General features: G+C 48.6%; 1 long non-coding RNA gene across 1 annotated transcript; it reads right to left on the minus strand.

The window, feature by feature from the left end:
• Positions 1 to 12,789: 12,789 nt before the first annotated feature.
• Positions 12,790 to 15,504, minus strand: LOC135913882 (uncharacterized). The gene is made up of 2 exons (XR_010568137.2): positions 15,236 to 15,504; positions 12,790 to 12,920 (listed from the first exon to the last, which is right to left on the minus strand). It is a non-coding gene; the product is annotated as an uncharacterized lncRNA (long non-coding RNA).
• Between the last annotated feature and the right edge of the window lie 1,875 nt (positions 15,505 to 17,379).

Genomic DNA, 17,379 nt, shown 5'->3' on the forward strand with positions numbered 1-17,379 from the left:
GTATAAACGCGTTCTTTTAAAAAACGATGGCCCCAAACACAAATGCCAACACCACCCGAGAGCGATGCAAATACTATAAGCACGCGTTATGAACAAAAGATTTTCGTGGTGCCAAACGACGGGGAAAATGTGGCGATACGCATTCCTCTCAGCTGCCATTGCATATGGCTGCCCATTAGCATAATTCGCGCGGCTCGTCGCAGCAACAATTATGGCGGAAAATCTCAGCAATGGCGGCCCAGCGCAACGTCACGCATCGTCAAAATGACGTTTACGAAACAGCCCTTCCTGTGACGCTCCTCATGAGATATTCCTTCAGCCAATCAGCGAGCTGGCATGGCGCATATCTTGAATCGCCACCACATATTCGCGCAATTGCAGATGCATTGCACTGGCTTCTGCACGCTACCACTCACATTCTTTTTGAAGCGCTAACATCACAATATATCTGCCAAGGACCAAAAAAATGTATTAGTCCATAAAATTTGCAGCTCCACGTCACGTTTCGTCATCTTGATGAAAACGCAAAATGACATTTCGCAAAACTTCCGTTTCCCGGCAAAAATTTCAAGGCACGTGAGCTCGCCACAGCCAATAAGAGATTAAACATGGCGGATAATGGCGGCTGTGCACCCGCCATGCGTGTCCAGGGGCTCTATTCTGGACACGCATGGCGGCTGCACGGCCGCCATTATCCGCCATGTTTACTCTCTGATTGGCTGTCGAAAGGTCACGTGTTTTGAAATTTGTGCCGGGAAGCGGAAGTATTGCAAAATGCAATTTTGCGTTTTCATCAAGATGACGAAACGTGACGTGGAGCTGCAAATGTTATGGACTAATACATTTTTTTGGTCCTTGACAGATATATTGTGATGTTAGCGCTTCAAAAAGAATGTGAGCGGTAGCGTGCAGAAGCCAGTGCAATGCATCTGCAATTGCGCGAATATGTGGTGGCGATTCAAGATATGCGCCATGCCAGCTTGCTGATTGGCTGAAGGAATATCTCATGAGGAGCGTCACAGGAAGGGCTGTTTCGTAAACGTCATTTTGACGATGCGTGACGTTGCGCAGGGCCGCCATTGCTGAGATTTTCCGCCATAATTTTTGCTGCGACGAGCCGCGCGAATTATGCTAATGGGCAGCCATATGCAATGGCAGCCGAGAGGAATGCGTATCGCCACATTTTCCCCGTCGTTTGGCGCCACGAAAATCTTTTGTTCATAACGCGTGCTCATAGTATTTGCATCGCTCTCGGGTGGTGTTGGCATTTGTGTTTTGGGCCATCGTTTTTTAAAAGAACGCGTAAATACGAAATAATATTGGTTGAATATAGCAAACTTTCAGCAATGTTGTCCACTTTTCACTGCTGCATTTGTATTGTAATCGAGATTAATGCCTTTTCGCACAATCAAAAGTTATGACAACGGCCTTTTTCTAACTTACAAAAAGAAATGTACGCAAGGCGGCGCCTTGAAGTTTCCTCCCGCGGTGCGAGTAACCAGCGAAATGAACAAGAGATGGCAGCGCCGGCGCTTGCGTCGCTCTAGTGGATATCTCTGGCGCGCGCAACGCTATCGGTGATATTCGGCCGTTTCTAAGCCAGCCGAGTCGGGCTGAGTCACTTGCGTTTCACGAAATAGCGATAACGTGGCCTAGAACGTGCGCGCATCACCACTGGTAGTTCGCGTATGTTGTCTCAAGAAAGAAAACAAGCGCGTTGGCACGAACATGCGATGACTCATTCCATTTTCCAGGGACACGCATCCGAGCTACTGAAGCAGACGACGGCTTGTACGCAGCAGACGACGGAAGCGAGAAGCGTTTTCGACAGAATAATCATACCCTTTGAGATAGCTGCTTTATTTTTACTGCGGAGGAAAACTGTTTTGCTTTACCGATAACGCTACATTCAGTGCCTTCATTTCAGTTTCTTAGGCGAAACGTCAAGTTGGCGTCACGTTACGTAAGCAAAACCGGGCCACCAGCGCCATTTTGTTTGCGTCGCGCCTACGTCACGCTCCGAAGAAAATGGCGGAATGTCCAGAATAGCGCCCCAGAATAGAACCCCTGGGGCGCTATTCTGGACATTCCGCCATTTTCTTCGGTGCGTGACGTAGGCGCGACGCAAACAAAATGGCGCTGATGGCCCAGTTTTGCTTACGTAACGTGACGCCAACTTGACGTTTCGCCTAAGAAATTGAAATGAAGGCACTGAATATAGCGTTATCGGTAAAGCAAAACAGTTTTCCTCCGCAGTAAAAATAAAGCAGCTATCTCAAAGCGTAGAATTATTCCGTCGAAAACGCTTCTCGCTTCCGTCGTCTGCTGCGTACAAGCCATCGTCTGCTTCAATAGCTAGGATGCGTGTCTCCGGAAAACGGAATGAGTCATCGCATGTTGGCGCCAACGCGCTTGTTTTCTTGCTTAAGACAACATACGCGACCTACCAGTGGTGATGCGCGCACGTTCTAGGTCACGTTATCGCTATTTCGTGAAACGCAAGTGACTCAGCCCGACTCGGCTGGCGGAGAAACGGCCGAATGTCACCGATAGCGTTGCGCGCGCCAGAGATATCGACTAGAGCGACGCAAGCGCCGGCGCTGCCATCTCTTGTTCATTTCGCTGGTTACTCGCACCGACGGAGGAAACTTCAAGGCGCCGCCTTGCGTACATTTCTTTTTGTAAATTAGAAAGAGGCCGTTGTCATAACTTTTGATTGTGCGAAAAGGCATTAATCTTGATTACAATACAAATGCAGCAGTGAAAAGTGGACAACATTGCCGAAAGTTTGCTATGTTCAACCAATATTATTTCGTATAAACGCGTTCTTTTAAAAAATGATGGCTCCAAACACAAATGCCAACACCACCCGAGAGCGATGCAAATACTATGAGCACGCGTTATGAACAAAAGATTTTCGTGGTGCCAAACGACGGGGAAAATGTGGCGATACGCATTCCTCTCAGCTGCCATTGCATATGGCTGCCCATTAGCATAATTCGCGCGGCTCGTCGCAGCAACAATTATGGCGGAAAATCTCAGCAATGGCGGCCCAGCGCAACGTCACGCATCGTCAAAATGACGTTTACGAAACAGCCCTTCCTGTGACGCTCCTCATGAGATATTCCTTCAGCCAATCAGCGAGCTGGCATGGCGCATATCTTGAATCGCCACCACATATTCGCGCAATTGCAGGTGCATTGCACTGGCTTCTGCACGCTACCGCTCACATTCTTTTTGAAGCGCTAACATCACAATATATCTGCCAAAGACCAAAAAAATGTATTAGTCCATAACATTTGCAGCTCCACGTCACGTTTCGTCATCTTGATGAAAACGCAAAATTGCATTTTGCAATACTTCCGCTTCCCGGCACAAATTTCAAAACACGTGACCTTTCGACAGCCAATCAGAGAGTAAACATGGCGGATAATGGCGGCTGTGCAGCCGCCATGCGTGTCGAGAATAGAGCCCCTGTTTGCTTTACCACTGCTCCCGCTGAACCCAAGGGCTTCGAGGAGGCCAGTGGTGCCTAAATCGACCGCTGGATAGACGTCTTCACATTCTAATAAAATATGCTCCGTCGTTTCCCTAGCTTTACCGCAGCAAGCACATGCTTCTTCTTCCTTCTTATATCTCGCTTTATAGGTGCGTGTTCTAAGGAACAGTAACAGTAACTTTACCGGCGCTACCTGTAGGCCGCCACCGAAAGTGACCATACTACAGTGTACTAGATAGGGGCAGTGTGTTCAGACGGCGCAGCGCGCCACGCATCGCTTTGAAGCCGGGAGCGTAGACAGGTCCCGGATGTATGCGGCGGCGCTGCTGTCGCACGGGCTGTACGGACGCGTTCTCCGTGTGTTGCGTTCTGTGGTGTTGCGGCCAGTTGCAGCGTGCTTGCCATATATGTGCTTGCTCTGAAGGGCTCTGAAGGAATTTCTCGAGTTCCTGTCTCGTTGGGAGTCACATGCAAAATGATTGCATGATTGCAAATGATTGCTGGGCGTGTTGGTAGACTGACTTGGAAAGCATATTTAGCGCCAGCGAACAAGGACAGAAGGGAGACGACATCACAATGCGCTAACTTTAACTTGATTGTCAGGAAACACCCGCCTATTTAACTGTGCATGGGTTAAATATGTGGGCGTTTCCTGAAAATTAAGTTGTTGAAGTTAGCGCATTCTGGTGTCGTCTTCCTTCTGTCCCTGTTCGCTGGCGTTAAATATGCTTTCCATTGCAAAAGGACTTTGCGGCTTGAGCCAGTCGACGGCAGATGAGCTCCGTGCGACATTGTGCAGCACTTTGGCTCTGTTAGAATACTTGGAAGGAGAGGGTTTTAAATACCTATTGACATCTAGACTAAGCCAATAAATGTTGGAGAACTTCTTGTGAGGGGGGAGTAGTCGTGCGGATCCAACGATCACCCAACGCCGCCTCAATTTTTAATTGTTGTGAATTGCCTTTTTATATCTTGGCGAAGGCAATGCAAACAGGGAACACAAAGGTCAGCAAACATTTGGTATCGCTACTTCACTCACTTGATAATTCTGACAAGGAAGGGGACGTTGCGCCACAATTGTTGCGTTCGTTGAAGCTGGAAATCTTACGCTGCTAGAGCAAAGGCTAAACAATACTCCGGCAGAGCACCGGGCTTATGTGGAGAAAAGGAGCGGTGACCGCCTCATCCGTTATATATGGCAGGGTATGTCGCGAAGAAATTTTTTGCTCGCAAGAAATGTGAGGACTGCCGCTCTCTTCTTTTGCAGAACTCTAGTGTCAGTAGCAGTCTCAAAATTCACGAAATTTGTGACAGGGGAGGATTGCTGTATCCGTCCAAGCTGCTTTTCGAAGCACTAAAGAAACTTGAGGGAATATATTCACAACCTTCTTCCGCAAAGAGGAGCTTTGCAGCGACAGCATAGTTGATGTCATGATTCTAGTGAAAGCTTTAAATTTGGCTATGCCATATATGCTGCAAATTACATGCTAATGATTTCACATCAGCAGTTGTGCGTTTTTATGTCCTAACAAGGCTGCACTTTTACGTAAAAAGTGTTAATCAGTGAAGAGAAGCATGACGAAAAAAGAAATTGCACTTTAAAGTTAGCGATACTGTTCTTAGCAGGCTGGTGCAACATATGTATGCTGACCCTTCTTTGTCTTTTTCATCTGAATGCACAACTTTTTCTGGTGCATTCAAAAAGCTAATTTTGTGAATATAATTAAAAATGAATGAATTAATTTATATGCGCATATTAATTCCGCTGTAGGTCTCCATATTGTTTGGGTAGGAATGTACTTGCACTGTTTTTCTGTGTTTTGGCATACTGTGTGTAGTTTTGCAGAGACGCCTTTTACTTAGCGCCTTTCCTACCTGTTTTATTCCTTCCATAGAAATGTAGGATGTCGGTGTGTCTCATACTCGCACATGAGCCTGACGTTCAGGAATACTTCATGATGTGAATAAAAAAAAATCACGAATAAACTTATGTAGTTGCAGGGGGCTCGCGAAACAGAACGAGGGACAAATGTTTATCGCGAAAGAAGGTAAATGCCAAGCAGGGAAGCTCTTTGGCTTTGGGCTATGTACGTACTTGTTGTTTTGCCTTCTCTTCTACAACAGCGGCTGAGGAACTAAGCGCTTGACGTTGGGTCGCGGATGCCGCGGCCGCTTTTTTATGAATGTGAACCGCAAAAGAAAATGTGTGCACCTGGAATCCGAGCTGGTTTAAATCAATTCGATGTCCTTTACTACGGCGTTATTTGCAGCCGACTTTTCTGTTCGAATAATTTCTGGTTACGTGGCAACGTGGCTCAAAACAAATTTAACGGCTTTACGCCATTACTTCTGTGTCTGCAAAACCTTTGCTGTCAGGTTAATAAATGCGTCTAATGGGCGTTGAGATGCGCTAGGAGTGCACATACCATTCATCTCTTATATGTAGCGAGTTTCGGGGATGCATCCTAACATCCGCCGAGCATTTGCACGTCTATTTGATTGCAACAGAAAACGATTATCAAAATATCAGCGTGCAGCGCTGGCACTGCGCCGTACGTTCCGTACAGCCCATGTTCCTACAGCGCCATCTCGTGCTGTCTACATGAAGCGCCTCAGCGGCGAGCGCTTCCTGAACACACTGCCCCTATTCTAGTACACTGTAACCATACTTTCGGTGATGCCATGCATAGAGTTTCTCACTACATTACCTAGAGGGAAATCTGGCTCTGCTGCGCTGTGGTATGTAAAGCCCCTGAATCTCCCCACGGCCGGTCTCGAGGGGTGCGCGCGCTTCTCTTCTTACGGCCTTCGCAATCAACGTTACTAGATTACTTAGTATCTAGTAGCGATGTTCGCAATGGGGTCTGTTTCCGCCTCCCACCGCACCGCGGTGGGGTCGCCACTGCCCCACTGCTCCGCCGCTGCGACCGCCGTTCACGCGGAAGGAGAACGCGCGCCCACTCCAAGTCCGTCCCGCGTGAGTGGTAACCGTCAGGTCCTGATATTTCGCCCCTATGCATTATGCAAAGACCGCGCAATCCGCCTTTTGCGACGCCGAACTGCGCATGCGCAGTGCCCTAGCGACTGAGGAGCGAAGCGATTTGGCAGGCGCTAGAGCAGACGGCGGACGGCCGGGGCAGCCTCTTCGATTTGACAGCTAAGAGTTATAAATAACAGAATAATTACCGCGAGCCATCGCGTGCTCTTCTTCAGTATGACTGCATGGTCGCATGAGGCTTTGGTACACTCACGTCAACACTTTCTAGCCGTTAAATTCGGAGAGAAACAAATCTATCAGCCTCTTCAGTTTGCCTACTGACGGGTTATAACTAGTGTGTAGAATTATAAGCGACCTGAAGCGTTTATATGAGATTCCTAAGAATTCCGAAGCGTATAAAATGTAGCTCCTGAAATCTCAAGCGCTGCCGTTATTGTTTTGCACGAACGCGGATTTAGCATGAATTCATATGACGCTGGACGGATTCAGAGAAACGAAAACAAATTTATTCACAGCTAAATTCAAGGTGTCCAATGCGGTGCGCTCAGATCCATAACTTCAATATGTTTTACGTTCAGAACATATCAGTTAGCTGAAACACTCCACATATCTATAGCATCGCGACTGGCGCACATCTATTGCAGATTCAGTCGGTTTAGTACATGAGTGATCAACAACTGCCCATCAAAGAAAATAGCATGAACAACGCTGTGGAAGTGAGAAGAGCGCCAAACAAAAAGAAGAAAAGTTCACAGTCTGAAAAGCTTCTTGGATGGTTTATGCACATAATTAGCTGGCTTCTCGTTCCTGTCGGTGACTTTCTTGGTGTAGTTAACAAGAAGTATTCTGAGAAATTTTTCACATATCAAAGAAGCAGACCTCATGGCATGGCTGTTGTCGGTTCCTTCTGAACAACTGAGCAAAGGCGAGTTTTCAAGCTGTGGCTGAATGAGGATTTGAAGTATTTCCAGAACATTTGTGCATGGCAGGTGCAAGACAACTTTTTCAATGAAATATACGACCTTGTCCAAAAGGGCAACAAACTCTCGTTTTGGGTAGTGCAGTCCACTGGAATCTTGGCCTTGCAGAAGAGTGTAGAGAGGACCGGCCCTCTCGCTAGTTTGAAGAAGGATATTGCAAGCGTCACATCCGAAGTCACTGATCAACTTGAGAATGTATCCAGCGAGGCTTTTTCACACTGGGCACCAGGTAGCACGGGTACTCATCGAACACCGTTGGCACAGCACCAGGCAAAAGTTTTCTGATGCGGCACCCTCAAACGTAGTCACTCGCGAGGAAATGCCGACTGCAAACTACACTCGATGCCGACTTGTCGTTGAAGACGAAATTTTCTCTGGAGGTGTTTTTAAGCCACTTTGCAAACAGTTCTGAATCACTCGGGAATTGATGAAAAGAAACGCCCTGAGTCTTACCCAACTGCGACTTGCAAAGCGGTACGCAGCAGTACACCATCGCCGCGTTGGATGATCAACGGCGGGCAATAAACACCGTCGCACAGCAAATAACTTAATCCGGGGAAGGAACGGGTAGAAACGTGCACCAGCGCTCACAACACTAAAGGCCACGCTGCCTGCCGGCACACAGTGCGATGAGAGCACTCCCCGTCCAAGAGAGAAATATGCGAGGCTCGAAAAAAAAAAAAAGCAAGCGCAGACCAACAGTGACGTTTGCGCTTCGCACATAAGAGGGAAGTCAAGTTAGCAGGCTTTTCTGCACATTGTTAAGATCGGCGAATTCGGACCTTGGGAGGATTCTTAGAAAACCAACGTAAAGGCGGATGAGTCGGAATTCGAGACATAATTCGACACGAAGCGGCGAGGAATGCCGTTCGCGGAAGCAGCGGCGACATTGGCGTCGTCAGGTAGCCGAGTCAGGAGACGATACCCCCTATTGCTGACAATGTGGCGAGAAAAAGAAAGCAATGAATATGGCGGCATTGAAATTTATATGAATACGCCGCAATGGCTAAGTGGTTGGAGTGCTAAGCTACTAAGCCATTTCTATGAAGGCCAAATTCTAGAGGCCCGTGTACTGTGCAGTGTCTGTGCACGTGAAAGAACGCCAGGTGGTCGAAATGTCCAGAGCCCTTCACATCGGCGTCCCTCATAGCCCGAGTCGCTTTGGGACGTTAAACTCCCATAAACCATAAACCATTCCGTTAACCTTCGCATGAACTAAATTCTCTACCAGCACTTAACTTCGGCATGAACTATGAGACATGCAAGAAATTGAAAGAAATACGACCTTCGGCATTTCAGACCGCAACATCTGTCATTTCTCTGTCATACCTTTCAGGAACGAGAGTGACTGGACCTTTGATGTTTCTATGGTTCGAATTTTTCTAAGAAAACTCCGTTCCCGTGTGAACTTATTGGCTGACATGTAGATAAATCATTTGCTTTTTGTTTTCTTTCGTTTCGGTGAATTGTTGAACAAGAAGCATTGGAAAAACAGCACGAAACCAGGCGATCACCGCCCGCCGCCACAGAAGCAGGCGGGCACAGAGCGGTTAAAGCCCCTCCATAGAGAAAGAAATTTCTTTCTCTATGGCCCCTCAATCTCCCAAAGTAGCGCCATTCACTTCTCTCCTCCTCCGCTCGGCGCGGCCTCGATGGTGGCGCCGCCCGTACTGGCCCTGCCGTAGCAGACGACGGCTAACACGCTACGGGAGGAAATCCGCAGAAAAGTTCGTTCGAGCCCTGCGTTGCAGTTTTTTCAATCGAGATCTTTCTTCGTCAGTCGGTAACTGGCCTTTAGAATTTTGTGTTGAAATTGCGGAAGAAATAGAGAAAAGGACCATTATTCAAGGCGTATTCAAGGCGTAAAGCGCGCGACGTTGAGAGTTCGCGTTGCTGAAACACGACGCAAGCACGCGTTGTACTCAAACACGCGCGTAATTAGCAAAGTTTCGGGTGTTGACAGCGTGAAAGTATGTGTACGTAGTTTCGTAGGTTCATTTACGTACCTGCAGGACACTTTTGTTCGGCCGGTGCGTGAGAGATTCCGGCTGTGTGCGGCCACCAATGCCTGACAACAGGGCCGTTTTTTTCATTGTGGGGTGCTTTGGTAATCGTGACGATATATTGCTTTTTTTTTTACAAGGACTGCTCCAGGAGGGCACATGTAATGGCTAACGGAGGCCTCTGAAGAGCACGTGACATTACAATAATGCAGGCGTCGCAGGGAGTGTTCGCATACAAAATTGGCTGTCCGCGATCCTATACCCCCTTGGCATGCACAGGCTTCGGCGAGCCCCATCTAGCCCTGGTTCTAGCTTTGGTGTTCCCGCTGCCGCTTTGGTGCCCTTGAGGCGCCGTCAATAATACGAAATAATGACAAGTTGTTACAACTAGTAAATAAAATTTATTGAAGAAATACAATCGCGCCGAGGCGCCAACTTCTAAAGCAGCGTTAGCGCGCCCGTGCGAGTATTATGAAACGCCAACGAGGAATTTGCCGGCCCACGTACGACTCTACGATAAAGTGCACGTTAAACATCCCCAGGCGAGCTAGATAAAGTTATCCGGAGCCATTTACTACGACCTGCATCCTAGCTTTAGTCGATTCGGAACGTTAAAAACGTTAATCACCACAAACCCAATCAATACATGCGGGCGTACATTCGAAGCTAAAAGACTGCATCGTAAGTCATACTGAGCCTTGCAAAAGCGTCGAGAATGTGCTAACTTCTGGTGGAGCTCAAAACACACCCTGAATAAAGTCGCTTTTATGTCACAGGCCAGCTGCAGATGCGTGCATTTCACCGCAAGACGAAACTACATGAAACAGAGAGAGCACATTCGAAAAAAAAAGTCACACAAAGCGCTAAAAACCACGCGGAGCATGAACACACACTATTTCGAAGCGGAAGGCGTGAACTAGGCTCGAAATAAGAGGTTGTGAGTAGCCGTGGCCCTTACTTCACTAAACCATGCGTTCTTTGCCACTTCCTCGAAGTCAGCCCGCCTGATCCTGCGAATCCACACTTCTTTTTGCGTTGCGCCCGCCGGACGGCAAAGCAAAAAGCTTTTTGCCCTCACTGCGTCTGTTGCGGCAACCGAAGGCGCAGCAGCATGGCATCGCAATTAAGTTCTCGGCCTTACGCATTATATTACGCTAACGCACTCCGTCAGTCCGCCTGCCGTACTTTCGTCGCGCAGGCCCAACAATGGAGGTCGGCGCGCGCTGGAAAGAAAAAAATATACAAGAGCGCGGCGCCTGCTCCGCGCTGGAAAGAAAAAATATACAAAAGTGCGGCGCCTGCTTCCACGTGACACAGATTGGCCAATGGGGGAGCGGAGGAGGCCGGGGTGACAGAAGTCGTGGAGGAGGAGGCGCCAGGGTGAGCGGGGTGGCGGAAAGATCTAAGAATGGCGCTACTTTTGAAAAATTGAGGGGCTTTAGTGGTATGCACTTTAATGGAAGGCTAGGAGCCGAGATCGGCTGGCGCCTGGCCGGTCGGGCAGTAGCTTTTTTAGGGGGTCCACTGCGCCTCAGGGCGTAGGCGTAGGTAGAAACAGTGTAGAAAGTGCAACAATAGAGGCTGACGCCAATAAAATGGCCACTAGGAGGTCCAGGAAGAAAACTACAAAGAAATTTGACACCAGGATCAGGTACATAAACACGCAAGGCGGTAGAAAGAGAGCGAGGTGGTTAGAAATAGAACAGCAGTTAAAGGACGAAGAAGTAGGTGTATACGCGCTATGCGAAACACATCTCAGGGATCTAGAAGACCCACCGTTTATTGAAGGCCACGTCTGGGAATGGAGCACTAGAACAACAGAGAGGAAGGAAGGAGGAGTAGGTATGCTCATACACCAAGGAACAAATTGGCAAAGAATAAAGTTAACTTGCAAAGAACATGTCTGGGTATCAGGTACAATTGCCGGTAAAAAGGCATGGCGTTTATTTAGGGACAGGGGACAAATGCAGGCAAGAGAACAGAGATCTAGTGAAGTGTCTCGATGACGATATAAAGCAGTTTGGAGAAGGTGCCGATATTTGTCTGCTGGGTGACATGAATGGCCATAGAGTTTCTCACTATAACACCTAGAGGGTAATCTGGCGCCACCGTCTATGGGAGTTTCTTAAGGGGGCACCGTGCCGTCATGGGAATGACGGTATATGTGTCTGCGAGGCTCGTGTTGGCTGGTGTTGTAAGGGGCTTCGTCTAAAACGTGGATATGGCTACGCAAATAACGCGTTTTCAAAGTAAAATCTTCATAAAATGTTTCCATTCACACATATTACATCTTTACTCACCCACAATACATGACCAAGCGAAGAAAAGCAAGAACAGACGACCAACTGTTTCAAAGCGAGCTCGAACCTTGTCGTCTGTCTTCCAACTTTAGCAGGACCGCTGATACTTTTTACGTAACATGTAGTCGTACACACAATAACAAGTTCTCATAGTTAAACAAAATATGTTTTTGCGTAATAATAAAGCTAAAACAGCTTTTCCCGTGCTGTTCTAGTAGAAAATGAATCATTGTGGTAGACGGAACGGTACCTGCCAAGCGCGTCTTCAAGGTGTCCTGTCTCTACGAGAACGATGCCAATCCGAAGTCACAATATACCGGCATTCCCATGCACACCACAGCGCAGCAGCGCCAGATTTCCCTCTAAGTAATGTAGTGCGAAACTCTGTGTGAAGGGCCACATCGAGGATCTGGATGGATACACAGATTGTAATGGGAAGTTGATGCTAGACTTCTCTGAGCGACACAACCTAGTTACAGTAAATAGAGAAACTAAGTGTGAGGGACAAATCACGTGAGAGTCCCGTAACAGACAAACGACCATTGACTACTGCTTAATGTCGCATAATTTCCATTATTGCAAGCTCGCAATAATGGAAATAGACGAAGAGCGGAAGTACAGCCTCGGAAGTCATCATAAGCGTATTAGTCTACAGTTGCGAGCCCTACTCAAAAGAGAAATGCAGGGAAGCCAAAAAGAGTACGCAAAATTAGATGACGCGCAAATAGCGGCTGCGCGCACCAAGCGGATGTTGCAAATCCGCGCACCAAGCGGATGTTGTTGACTCCTTCCGGTTTCGGTTTTGGGCGCGCGCGTTTTGAACACCAGTTGGTACAGGCCGCGCCGGCTCCGCTGCTCGGCGCGGCATTCATTTTTTTCGCTTCTGCTGAACCTCGCGTGGCCTTGGCGTGGAATCGTTTCATTATTTAGTAGAAATGATTGCGATTGACCTTTACAACACTGCGCCGAATCTGTCAGCTGCAATTTCATAAAGAAAACGAAAGACGTCTTCTGAAATGATTAAATGTTTATTTTGCTCTATATAAATGCTCGTTCCGGGCTTCTTCTGCATTCATCCAAAGTTGTGGCACCAGGTAAGCAGCAGTCGTTGCCGTACGATGCTCCACCGGATTCCATCAGCTGAAAGAAAGTAAATTACAAGCATGCATCATTTCGGTATATTGACCTAACAGGAGTATTGCGTGTAGAGGCGAAACATGCGTAAGTGGTGAATGAGTGGCATTACAGATAAATTCACTTTTAGGTACATTTCGCAGCAAAGACTCGCCCCAAACAATGCCATAAATCTGAACATCCGATTTTCAAGCACCCCTCCTTTCCCGGGCATTATTTCCTGCACTTTAAGTGCACAAATACGCGGGTGACTGCGCGTTTCCCAAACCACTTGGCCTCAGTCGACACGATGGTACGCCAAGTACACAAAGGTGGCTTCAACACAGGCTCAGCCAGACCATGTTACACGCTCGCATAATGCCTTCTAATCGCACTCAAGTCAGACTCCTGGGTGCAAAGCCTGTTTTCAGTCGCTCAGAATACATAAATGTCATGTTCTTGAGCTCCTCCGTGTTATCTTTTACGCGTCCTGCCGGCGCATGCAACACTCCCGTGTTATCACTCTCGGCAATCGCTCGTCGCGTTTTCGAGAAGCGTGAGTACCGCAATAATGTATATGTTGTTGCAGGGCTATAAAATGCGTCACAAACTTGTCCCACTAAAATTCAGTACACGCAAAACTAACTCACTGTGGCCGCGGCTCGCTTTTTTCGCTAACAGCTGCACAACCCCAGGCGCGGCGAGCAAGCCTCAAGGTATCCCAAAAAGTTACCAAATAATATTACAATACTTTTTTTCGGGTCAGAGAATGCGTCACGAACTTCTACCAGTAAGATTCAGTACACGCCAAACTGCGGCACACAGCCGAGCTGCTTTTCGCTAACTGCGTCAATAAGCCGGGCGCGGCAACCGTGCTTCTAAACTACCCCAAATATAACGACGTTAGTTACAATACTGTTGGGGGCCACAGAATGAGCGAAAACTTGTCTGTCACAGGCGCTACGACGTAGTGCACGCATGCACACGCGCAAATGCCTCACACGGCCGAGCCGGTTTTCGCTTACTGCGTCAATAGGGAGTTTTAGAATAGGGGCCCCTATAGTTTGGGGCCCCAAAGAGCTTTGCGGGTGTTAGCGTTGGGGCACGTAAGACTGAAGAGTTATAAGGGCCGTTTATAGTCCGACGTAACGTCCGCGCGCGCGCGCGCGCGCTCACGCTACGTCACGTCGGCGGCGCAGCCAACGTAACCGGCGGCTTCCGACGCGCCCGGCGCCGATATGGCTCCTGAGCCATTCGCGCGTCGAAGTCGGCGGAACTCTGGCACCACAATGCATTGCGCGCGAAGAAAAAGGCGCCAACACAACTCCGCAGACGGCTTTTGCGGATGGCGCGCGACTTGGTGAACCTTCTGCGCATGCTCCGAAGATAGCAGCCTACGGCGCGCGCGTTGAAGTATAGAGGGGATGGCATCTCGGCTGGCGCAGCGCAACCGACGTAGCGTGACTGACCGCGAACGACGCTCGCCCGCGCGCCGATAACGTCGGACTATAAACGGGCCTTTAGAATAGGGTTGTACGTTTGCGGATAGCGTCTTGCATTGACAGCGCCACTACGGCGTCAAAGAAAAGCTAGAAATAATTAAATAAAGTATACCATTTTATGATAGGAATCATAATTTTGACTTGCGCGTATTCGCATTTAATTACAATTTAGAGGCTATTCTGTAAGTAGCAAACAATTAGTTGCGTTTAGTTTTGAGCAAACCAACTTTACTAGCCTTCACCAGCCAAGCTTAGCCGTGTTAGGCCTACGAGCCATAAAATCCACAATCGAATTCAAAATCAGCGGCGTCTAATGAGTCAATCTTCATAACACACGCTAGTTGAGAGAAAGCGATAACCGCAGTCACTTCTCCTAGCTTGCGAACTTCACGCGTTACCGCGAATCGAACCCAGTTTGGTGCTAGGTTAGAGACGTCGCTTCGATGGGTGCCGCCATGTTTGCCGACGCAAAACTTTTGGGGCCGCTATTTGGGCTCCCGCTAAATCGGTGAAATAGCGTTCCCAACGCAAAACCCAAAGGCAGTTTGCGTCAAGCGCATGCGCAGTGGCTTCGACGCTATTTCTTTGGGGCCCCAAAACGTTTGGGGCCCCTATTTTAAAACTCTCTAATAAGCCGGGCGCGGCAAGCGTACCCAAATACTACCGAAATAAGTTACAGTAATGTTGCGGCTCATAGCGTCGCAAACATCTCCCAGGACGAGGCATTAACTCAAATTAACTGCGCCAGGACGGCGGTGCTGTTTTTCGCTAACTGCGCCACTCAAACTAAGCCTAAATGTGATTAAAATGCGCCGCACACTGTCAAACACAATTTCTCACCTTGCCGTAGTCCAGTAGTGTAGTGGTGCCGTGTGGAAATGCAGACGACACGCAAGAGAAGCATAGAGAAGGCCGGGAGTCCCCCAAAAATGGGCTATATCCAAAACAGACGGGTCGCCGAGCACGCGAGCTTCGCACGTACGACCGTCCTCGCTCACTCCTGCGGCTTGTCTGGCGCATGACGTATGCACGCGCGTCTGGCGTGCCGCTAACTTGTTGCTAGGCAACGCAACAAAAAGTTGCAAAGTATAAGTTCATTTACACGCAAAACTTTTTCACTTTTAGTGGGAAGGAATAAAAAAATAAAACGCTGTCTGGAAGTTTATTTCACATTCTTTTTTTCTGATGCTCGCGTCAGCTAACGGACGTTGTTGAAACTAGGCGTGACGTGTTTCCTATTGCCAGTTTTTAAAGAGTGTCCCCTCTTGTTGAATTTCTTTCTCTATGCATCCTCGCTCACTCCTGCGGCCTGTCTGGCGCATGACGTATGCACACGCGTCTGGCGGGCCGCTAGCTTGTTGCTAGGCAACGCAACAAAAAGTTGCAAACTATAAGTTCATTTACACGCAAAACTTTTCCACTTTTAGTGGGAAGGAATAAAAAAAACGAAAGGTTGTCTGGAAGTTTATTTCACATTCTTTTTTTCTGATGCTCGCGTCAACTAACGGCTGTTGTTGAAACTAGGCGTGACGTGTTTCCTGTTGCCAGTTTTTGAAGAGTGTCCCCTCTTGTTGAATTTCTTTCTCTATGTGCATGCTGCAAGAGGTCAGTTGGGCGCGTTATCTTGAACTTACTGAAAACGCATGAGGAATCCATGTTTTATGATGAAAAAGGTATAAACCCCATATAAGCAATCTTGCGCGCGGCAGCTACAAGCGACGCGATGGAGATGGCTGTCGCGTTCGCTCGTCGCCTACAAGTCGTACTCCGTGCGAGCGACGATATTGAGCGTGATATTGAGCGACGCCTCCCCGGTGTTGCTGGCATGGCGTGCGTCTATTTGTCGTACAAAAATCCCTCACGTGACCTGATCCTAGGTGCCTAGGGACAGCATCGTTTAGGGATTTTTTAGAAGGCACGATGCTGGCGCCAAGCGACTCCGTGGCGTGTTCGTCCTCGGCGTGATCGCTCTCTGCACCGCGCGTTGTTCAACCGGTTCAAGATTGCTCATGTGATTGTGCGTGCGTTGCTTGTGTGTTGGTTGTAGGTTCTGTGTTACTTGGCGGAAAGCCGTGAGTAGTGGCGGTGCGGCAGCGCGGCTTTGGCCTCGGTGAGCTCTGGCAGTACAGAATCTGCGTTGTGTGACCCGTGCTTTCTTGAGAACCCGGCGGTGGTCACAATTGAAATATCGAAGTGGCCTATGCCTCGGCAGCGACGTTCTGCGAACCGTGATGTGGCGTCGCCGTGTCCGACTTTGCTTAACGGACATCGAGGGATGTGCTGCTCGCTGCAAGTCATGTAAATGCGACTGCGTCGACTGCCCACTGTTCAGCGCTGAATGTGTGTTCGGTGTGCTGTGCTTGAAACGAGTGGTGCAGCCGTGCAGCTGGGGTGGCGGAGGATAGGGGCTCCGTTTGCGCGTTCAGACATGTGCTCCCGTCTTGGTCTCATTAGCGGCTGTCGCGGGATTGTGGTGTGCTAGCTCTTTGCCTAGTATGAAGTTTACGACGCTAGCACACAGCATGTTCACTTTTTTTTATTGCGATAAAGACTTGCCCTCAAGGCATAATTCTTGGTGCATATATGTGTATTATATGTGTGCTGTGAGGCCTGTGTTGTGTATGAATTGAAGCAGTGTTTTGTGGAATCTGTTGTCATGTATCCAGCAGTCATAGCTGGTTGTCACACTGTAGCGGAGGCCGGCTTGCTGTAGGAGACGCGAGCGTTCCGATTTTAAACCAGTACATGTCCACATTAGGTGGTATGTATCTGCTTCCATCACAGGAACGGAGCAGTATGGACACGTAGCACCCAGTGGTAAATGCGACCAGTTCCACCTTGAGATAACGGCCAGTTTAAAGGCCACCCCGGCCCGAAGCCTCCTAAGCACAACTTCCTCCGCCCTAGTAAGGTGAAGGGGGAGGGAGCAGACACACGGTGGGATAAGAGCGCGTGTGTCCTGCCAAATAAAATTTTTACGGGCT

This window comes from Dermacentor albipictus, unplaced genomic scaffold (genome assembly GCF_038994185.2).
Source record: "Dermacentor albipictus isolate Rhodes 1998 colony unplaced genomic scaffold, USDA_Dalb.pri_finalv2 scaffold_28, whole genome shotgun sequence".
Lineage (NCBI taxonomy): Eukaryota > Metazoa > Arthropoda > Arachnida > Ixodida > Ixodidae > Dermacentor > Dermacentor albipictus.